This window comes from Falco peregrinus, chromosome 2, assembly GCF_023634155.1.
Source record: "Falco peregrinus isolate bFalPer1 chromosome 2, bFalPer1.pri, whole genome shotgun sequence".
NCBI classification, from domain to species: Eukaryota; Metazoa; Chordata; class Aves; order Falconiformes; family Falconidae; genus Falco; species Falco peregrinus.
The window spans coordinates 88,807,183-88,815,258 of NC_073722.1; the positions used below are offsets into that span (position 1 = coordinate 88,807,183).

At 53.8% G+C, this 8,076-nt stretch overlaps 1 protein-coding gene across 3 annotated transcripts in view; it reads left to right on the forward strand.

Moving 5' to 3' along the window:
• Positions 1-7,044, forward strand: part of LOC101911318 (T-box-containing protein TBX6L) — a 42,043-nt gene extending 34,999 nt beyond the window's left edge. For 2 of the 3 annotated variants that reach the window (XM_055797152.1, XM_027780859.2), the window contains 2 exons: positions 333-374; positions 6,216-7,044. The gene's annotated coding sequence lies outside the window, so the exon portion shown is untranslated. The remainder of the gene's footprint in view (positions 1-332; positions 375-6,215) is intronic. The other variant, XM_055797153.1, reaches the window with a different exon arrangement.
• The last annotated feature ends 1,032 nt before the right edge of the window (positions 7,045-8,076 follow it).

Below are 8,076 nucleotides of genomic sequence, written 5' to 3' on the forward strand. Positions count from 1 at the left end.
CAGGCTTACAGGACAAAGTGAAGCAAGTCGGGAAAGCGTGTCCCCTCTGCAGCCCATGGTCCCTGCAGCACGTGGTGTGTGCTGCCCAGAACAGATGCTGAAGCTGTCCCAAGACCTGAGCAGCAGCGTCTCACAAAATTTTAACCAAGGGTCAAACAATCCTTCCGTGCAGGGGTGAGGAGAGGCTGCAGTGAGGAACAGTGTTGCTGCTCAGCTTGGTTTGGTGGTGTTCCTTTTTCATTTTTCCAAGCCATGTGAGTTTGTTTTATGGCATGAAGTACTTTTTGCCTCTGATGCTCCTGTAATACTCCATTTTTTCTTTGAATGTGCAGGTGTATGACTACAGTGTTCCTGCCCAGGTAGTGCTCTGCTTGGTGAGTGTAATGGATGAATTTAATTTTCATCTCCTAGTTCTTTGGGGACATGCTGAGATTTTTATTTCTTCCTCTTCTCTTCTTACTGAAGAGGGAAAATGTTGTGCCTCCATAAAGGACAGTGGGAGCAAGTAGGTGGTGATACAGGACAGGCACACCGTCAGTCACACAGCCAGGCATAAAACATTGCTCAGTGTTGGTTTTTTCTGCCTCTCATTGTAAAAATAAGACTGAACATGTAAAACACAGCAGCTGTTTGCAGGAGAGACCTCCTGTGTGCTGGCACAGTCACTCCTCCAGCTCCTGTCTGTGGGGTAGGAAAGCACCGGCACCTGGGATCTCTGTGTAATGTCCTTGCTGGGAGATGGTACGTTAAGGGTAGGTCTGCGTGGAAATGCTGGTGCAGAGTCGAAGGGGATGAGTCGCGCCTGATTTCTGTCACACTGGGGTCCACCCCCGTGCTGGCACTGTTTGTGCTGAGCAGCCAGCCCTCTGTTTGCCCAGTCTGGTTGTGGCTCTGTTTTACCATCTAGAAGGGGCTCTGTGGAGACAGAGCTGTCCAGAGCAGCTGGGACACCACCTGGCAGCATTCAGGTGAGGGGGAAATGGGAATTGCTGCAGACCCAGTAGGTGGAAGTCAGCCCTCCCGCATCCCCATCATCATCGTTCTCCAGGGATAAAAGCAGTGAACAATCAAGCAGTGGAGGGGATGTGGCCAAAACCACCCTCGTTCCAAAGGGACAGGCTGAGTGACACTAATGTGCTCCCTGTAGAGCCCCTGGGGAGAAAAGGGCATTTTGAAAATCATGGATGGGACAGCACGGTGTTCAGCTCACCCGGCTGGGCTGGCAGTCGCGCATGGAGCCATGCTGCACGTTTCTCATCCCTCCATCCTGCCCGTATGTCTGTTAATGGCCCTGTCCTGCCTCCCTCCTCGGGGACTAATTGCCTCACACTTGAGCAAATGTGCTTGGTGTTTAAAAGGAGTCTATCGATTTGTGAGTATTCCTGAAAGCCTCGCAGGGCCCTGTTGCCTTTGAAGTGTAAAAGCATCTGTCTGTCTCTGCTTCTCCAGCAGTCTCCTGCTCCATTTGCATCTCCTCTCGGGCTGGGCTCTCAGGGCAGCCCAGGGAACCCACCCCTGGCCCCATGCAGCGCTCTGGTTTCAAGTGCTGAGAGGGGCTTGAAAACAAAGGTGCAAAGCTTCAGTCTAGGTGGGGGTTGAGCTCAGCTTGCAGCTCAGGGTGCTCAGGGTGGAGCTATTTCTGAAGGCCAGTTTCCAGTACTCCAGACTTTGGGACTGCTCTTGCTGTGCGTTTATCTGCGGTGGGTGCGTTGATTAGGATGGAGAGGAAACAGCCCCTGCCTTCTTCCCACCCTGGTACTTGGCTTCTGGTGCCGGACAGCGCTGAGGAAATAAGGGCAGACCTGGGCTGCTTTGGGTGATCCACCATCCAGGAGCTGAGTGGCACAGGGGTGACCAGAGCTGGTGATGGTTCTCTGACATACGTTTCAACAAATACTGTTGAAATGCAACCGAGTCTCTGCTCTGTGTGTGGGCAGTTTGGCCTGTGATTCTCCCCATCATGCCTCCCCTGGACAGTGGGACTGGCCCTGGATGGGCTGCTTGTCCCCACTGGGGCATTTCTGTGTAGGCACAACCTTGCAGGAGTGACTGTATTTCTGGAGCCAGGACTAAAAGCTCTGTCGCTCCTTGGTTATCCCCAGGGTGGTGGTGAGTGCCGGAGTGACTGTATTTCTGGAGCCAGGACTAAAAGCTCTGTCGCTCCTTGGTTATCCCCAGGGTGGTGGTGAGAGGACAGTGCAGAGAGGTCCAGGCCTGAATTGCAGGGGCTACCTGTGGCTGCTGCCGCCCAGCACCTCCCAGATCAGAGAATCGTTTAGGTTGGAAAAGGCCCTTAAGGTCATAGAGTCCCAAGTGTTAACCCAGGATGGCCAAGGACATCACTAAACTATGTCCCTAAGCACCCTATCAAGGTATCTTTTAAATATCTGCAGAGATGGTGACTCAACCACTTCCCTGGGCAGCCTGTTCCAGTGCTTGACAGCCCTTTCAGTGAAGACATTTTTCCTAATATCCAATCTAAACCTCCCCTGGCGCAGCGTGAGGCCATTGGGTTTCCTATTTCAGTGGGGCCTCAGCAGAGCAGCCATGGCACCTCGCTGTTGGAGGCAGTAAATGGGCTCCCATCTGGTTTTAATGATCGGTAGCACTTCGGTGCTTGTTTATTCCCATGTTTTATGCTTCAGCAATAAAATACTGCTTCAGTTTGTTCAATCCATCCTGGTGCTGGATGGCGATGAGTTCACAGCCTCTGACAAAGAGGTCCCAGTGGTACACAGGATGTTGGGTTTTTTTAGACAGCTGAGCAGGACCAGATGATGTAGTGGCAATTAGTTTGAAATAGAAGCATCAGTGGATGGTACGGGAGGTAGGGGGGGGTCTGCTCATCTTCTGCCTAGGAATCTTGTTCTTGTATTAAAGGGGGAGACTTCTGGCTATGGAGCTGGAGCTGTCCTCCCTTCTGTCCCCCACGGGGCAGCACAGAGCTCTCACGTGGAGTCCACCTGAAGTTAGTCCCAACTTTAAAACCAGGTACCTGAGGAAATTTTAGTCCCAAAGTGTTGCCCATGGTGCTCACTCAGCTGCAGCATTGTGTTTTAGCCCTCCCATCCTGTTACAATGCTAAAACACTGATGAAGGTAGCAGAAGTGCTGGCAGGGCCACGTCTTGCTGTGGGCATAGAGCAGCTCTGCAGCAGGTTCTGGGGGCAGCTACGGCAGGGCTGGGAGTTGTTTTACAAAAGTCTCTGGAGTGCATACAGTCTAATACGAAATGAATCTAGGGAGGAAACTGTATGGGGCTGTAGGGATTTCTGATGTTGCTCCCTCTGCCTGGCTCGTTCCTGTTGCCTGCCTAGCATGTTGAGGAGCGGAGAGCCTATCTGCCGGCGGCTCTGGCACCGAGGAGGTTGTCCTCCAAAGGGATGAGCAGTAGCACTTTGCACATCTCTGGCAGTTGGTATCTGGGGATCTTGAATCATTTCTGTAAATGCTGGTTAAGCTTTTCAGCACTTCTAAACCTGAGTGTCCCGCAGGGTAGGTGGGGACACTGAGGCAAAGAGAGATTAAAGACAGTAAACCACAGAAGGGAGAGATGGGCTTTTTGTCTCCCTTCTGACTTTTATGGAGACCTGGAAACCTTTTGCTTTCCCGTCTCCCATTTGTCTTATACCCTAATGGTAGAGAAACATTCTCCTCCACTTTATTTCCCAACAGTATACTCCTTGGAGGATCTTCAGTTCTTACCTCTAAAGAGCATTGATTTTCGGCAGAGATCCTTTTTCCCAACTGTTTGTCAAGGCTTGGAGCTATAAGTGGCAGCTAAAGAGAGAAGGATTTCAACAAACTAATTAACCCCCTTCAGAGTCATTCAGGGTCCGTTCCCTTGGTGCCACTGATGTTGCATTTGTGCTAATTTCCCCTGGAAGGTCTAATGTGGGGGGGGAGGGGGTGGCGGTGGCGATTAAAGGAAACTTCTCTCGGGCTGCTTTTACACATCAGGAAGAAGGGAGGTAGGTGGCTGTGCTCCGTTCAGTTACTGCTTTCCCCAAGGTCGCCCACCAGCCCCTGCTGGAGCCAGGACCAGGCTCCCTGGTGTTTGTAGGTTTCAGGCTGATGTACTGACCTACACCTGGAGCACACCACCGAGATCTGTCGGGCCCCAGCAACGTGCGAAGCTAAAGCAGGCCCTCCAACCGCCGGGGACCCTCCAGAACGGGGCTCGGGGTTACACCAAATGTGTCGCCTCCAGCTTCCCAAAAAAACACCGGGTGCCAGTGTGGAGGGAAGGGACTTCTACAGAGCTGAGCGGGTTTTGCCATCATCCTGTCAAGAAGGGCTGTCTGCTCCTCCCCAGGGTGAGCCTGGCCTCCGCCTTTCAATTGCAAATGAAGCAAACGGCAAAGTGTTTACAAAGAAACCTCCCTGCCCAGAGCTGGGTCCGGCATCTTGGTCCCTGACTCACCCTGACGCGGTGTAAAAGCTCCCAGAATCAGGCCGGAGCTGTGTCACCATGCCCTGGAAAGAAGAAGCCCCGATCCCCACGGATGCTCTGAGCACCCTTGCGCTGCTGGAGCCAAGCGGGGCGCCGGGGTGGCGGGAGGGCAGCGAGGGCAGGCGTCGCTCGTCTCACCTGCTGCCAGCCCCAGAGGGGGAGTGGTGGGGAGAAATAACGCTGCAATTCCTGGGATTTGGGGGTGGGAGAGCCTGTGCGCTACAGCGTGAGCTCCTTGAGTCCAGACTATAAAGTACTTCGCAGGGCTGTCCCAATTGCCTGGCCTATTAGTTTTACGGAGGGGCGTACTGGAAAGACGCAGTGGATCTCCTTTTACCGTTGTCATGAAAACGTAGCCGGGAAAGAGCCTGGCAGGGAGGCAGCAGGAGTCCCTGTTTGGGCGCCGGGGTCCCCTCCCTGCGGGCTCCCGGGGTCCCCTGGCATCTGCCCACTCCCACCGTGGCTGGGCAGGGCTGGCTGCCCTGCGTGGGTGCGCTTTGGCCGGGGGAGCAGCCACCCCTTGCCCCAGCTGGGAGTGCCTCCCGGGCCCCCCCGGCGGAGGAAGAGGATGGAGCTGGGTGGCTGCAGAGGCAGGGGCACAGTGCCACCCAGTGACTGCGTGTGACCTGCGAGAGGACAGCTGGCGCACAGCTGGGGCAGCCTGCACTGGGTTTGCTGCAAAGGTTTTGAGGCCTGGCAGCCACAGCGGGGGTGTGCTGGGTGATGGAGAATATGGGAAAACCCAAGGAGCTGGCCGCGTTGCTGCTTCATGATCAAAGTGCACAAGGGACCAAAGTCCCCACGTTGTCGTGGCATGTCTGGACCGAGGGTTTCGCGTGACTGTTCTTGTTCAGGTGCTGACAGAGGCTGAGTCTAGGGCAAGTTGGGGCTGAAGCAGCTCACATTTTGGGAGGTACCCTGGCAGCAAAACAAGTGAAGGAGGAGGTGGTTACCCAGGACGAGCTGCTCATCGTGGGAAGGATGTGTCTCAGCACGGGGAAGCCCAGGCGTGCTCCCTGGGCAGCGTGGCTGGTCCCAAAGAGATGAGGCTGCCACAGGGACTAGCTCGGAGCTGCCCAGCCTCTCCCAGTCTGGGGCTGGACTGGAAGGGACCCCTTGTGTCAAGGAATCTTGGGCATTAGGTGACAGCCATGCATGGTGGCTTCCTGACTTGCACCCCAAGGTTGATGCAGGACCTTTCCTCCTTTCTGCCCAAACCCCACCTATATTCCTTACTGGCTTGAGCCCTGTGTCAGGTTCCCAGGCTATAGCAAGCATCAACAGGCAGCTTGAATGATGGGGCAAAGGGAAAGGAGCCAGGTACAGTGAGGTGCGGTGTCAGCACCTCCCGAGGTGGCTCCCTGCGCTGTGAATTGCTGCCCCAGCAATGCCCTGACATGTTTCCAGCAGGGACTGTTTCGGAGGAGGCACGGGCTATGGCTCTGTTTCGGGTGATGACTACCAAGCCCACGGAGCATTTGGCAGCAGAGAGGGGTGTTAAATCAGCCTGTCCTTCCCCAGGTACATCGTCTTCCCCCTCCACTCCCCTACATTTTCCATAGCTGTTTCAATGCTGAGTTGCTACTGGGCTGCAGGACTGCGGTGAGCAGCTGAAATCAGGGCACTGCAGTGAGGGAGGCACGAGCCCTACACACCTGACAGATGAGAGTCCTCCACCTTTACTGCCCTGTCAAGGACTGTGCACGCTTTCTGTTCCTAGGCTGCTCTCCAACATGTCTTTATTTTTGTCTACTTAAATTTAGGCCAGCATTGATACCACAGACACTGCTGTGGAGGTCTGTGGGCTACTGTTGCTGTACAGCACAAACCCAGCACCTTGTCCCACTGCTTGGAGAGCTGTTTCCACCCTATCACCCACCTCTGCCTCTATCAGATGGTCACTAGTGACTTTGAAGGTGGGTCACTCGGTCTCATATAGGTAGGAGCTGCTACTGAGTACTGGCAGTAACCTTTACATTGCTACTAGGGTATGTCCTGCAGTTCAGGATGGGTTCAGGTAGAGGTTTCCAATAGTGCCAATACCCTGTGTGTGCTGGTCAGACCTGTGTTAGCCCATCCAGCAGAATCCCAGACCAGAGCCAGTTTTAGCTTTTCCTTTTCAGACTGACTCCCCACCCCCCACACTGTGCCCCACGTCCAGGCCAAGGTACTATTTCTTGCAGTGAAATTATCTTTTGTTTCTCCACAGTGCCGAGTAGTCACGGCTATTCCAGGTAGCTGGGGGCAGCGGGAGGTATTTGATCTTTGAGGGATGTGGCTCTTTCTTACATTAAGAAGACAACATCTGATGAATCACGTTTCCTTTGTGCCATGCAGCGTTAGGCTGGATGCTCAGCAGGAAACCAGCCCAGTGCTGCGTGTCTATCAGTTGTCACTGCAGACCCGGAGCCAGGTCACCAGCTGTGATACCTGGAAAGAGAAAAGCTGTTTCTCTTCAAGGTCAGTGGATTAATGGTATCACTGGTTGTGAGAGGAGGGCAAAAAAGACACAGTCAAAGATTACAGAAATGGATTCAGCATGCAGAATTCCCAGTGAGAGTCCCTGAACTACCTCATGAAATCCAGATCAAACTAGTAAAGTAACACAAAATACTGTAAAAAAAAACCCAAAAAACCAAACCAACAAAACCCAAAACCAAGCAAGATCAGAGTCTAGAACAGAAATACACAAGGCCATTACTTCACAGTAATGAAAAATGGGCGAGTCTGATTTTTGTTTTTAATGACAAGTTAAGGATAGTGACAGCACGCTCTTAAGACCTGGCTGGGTCTGTCACTTCTGTCAGGAGCGTCACCAGGGGGGCTTGCTGCCTGGCTTGGCTGCCGGGCGGTGGTGGGCTGAACAGGAGTCGAGTGCCAAGAGTTTCAAACCAGCTCCTGTTGTTCACTTATGTCAGTCCCTTCTGTCTTTTCAAAACAGCATCCTCGCCTCTGACTCACCACTCCCCGTGTCAGTCGAATCTCGGGTGCAGGGGCAGCCGGGGGAGGGCGAAGCGGTGCATCCAGCGCTGCCTTTCTGCCTCTGCTGAGCTCTTCTTGCCCCAGGCTCTGCAGAGGATTCAGTAGATCGCACGGATAGGGAGGCTGTGGGGAGGCACAGCACAGCGGAGAGGTGCTAACAGTCCTCGGGACTCACGCTTTTTCTCGAGCTTTAGTGCTTAATTTCTAGACCAAACACAATATTATAAGTGAAGGATTTTTCAGCGCTGACTTTCAGCTGCCCTTGTTGGACCAGCCAGGACGTACAAAGCAGGAGCCAGTTCCCTGCGGATACCCCAGATTTAGCTCTGATCCCGATTGTCTGGTGTGCCAGCGGCGGGTTAGACTAATAACTCGTGCAGGGAGGGTTCTGGTTACAAAATGCCTGGAATGAAGCAAGCAGGTGCCGGGGAGGTTATCTGAGGAGAGCGCTGTGTTAATTCCCCCTGGTCTCTTGCTCTCGCTGCCTCAGAAGCAGTGCGGATGGCATCTTCCCCTGGTGAGGCTGTGCCTGGCACACGAGGGGCTGCTGGGTTCCCCGGGTGAGCAGCTGTCACACCAGAGCAGGAGCAGTAGCGCAGCTTTTAGTTCCCAGGGGTTGTGCCAGTCTGGTGTAGGAGCCCC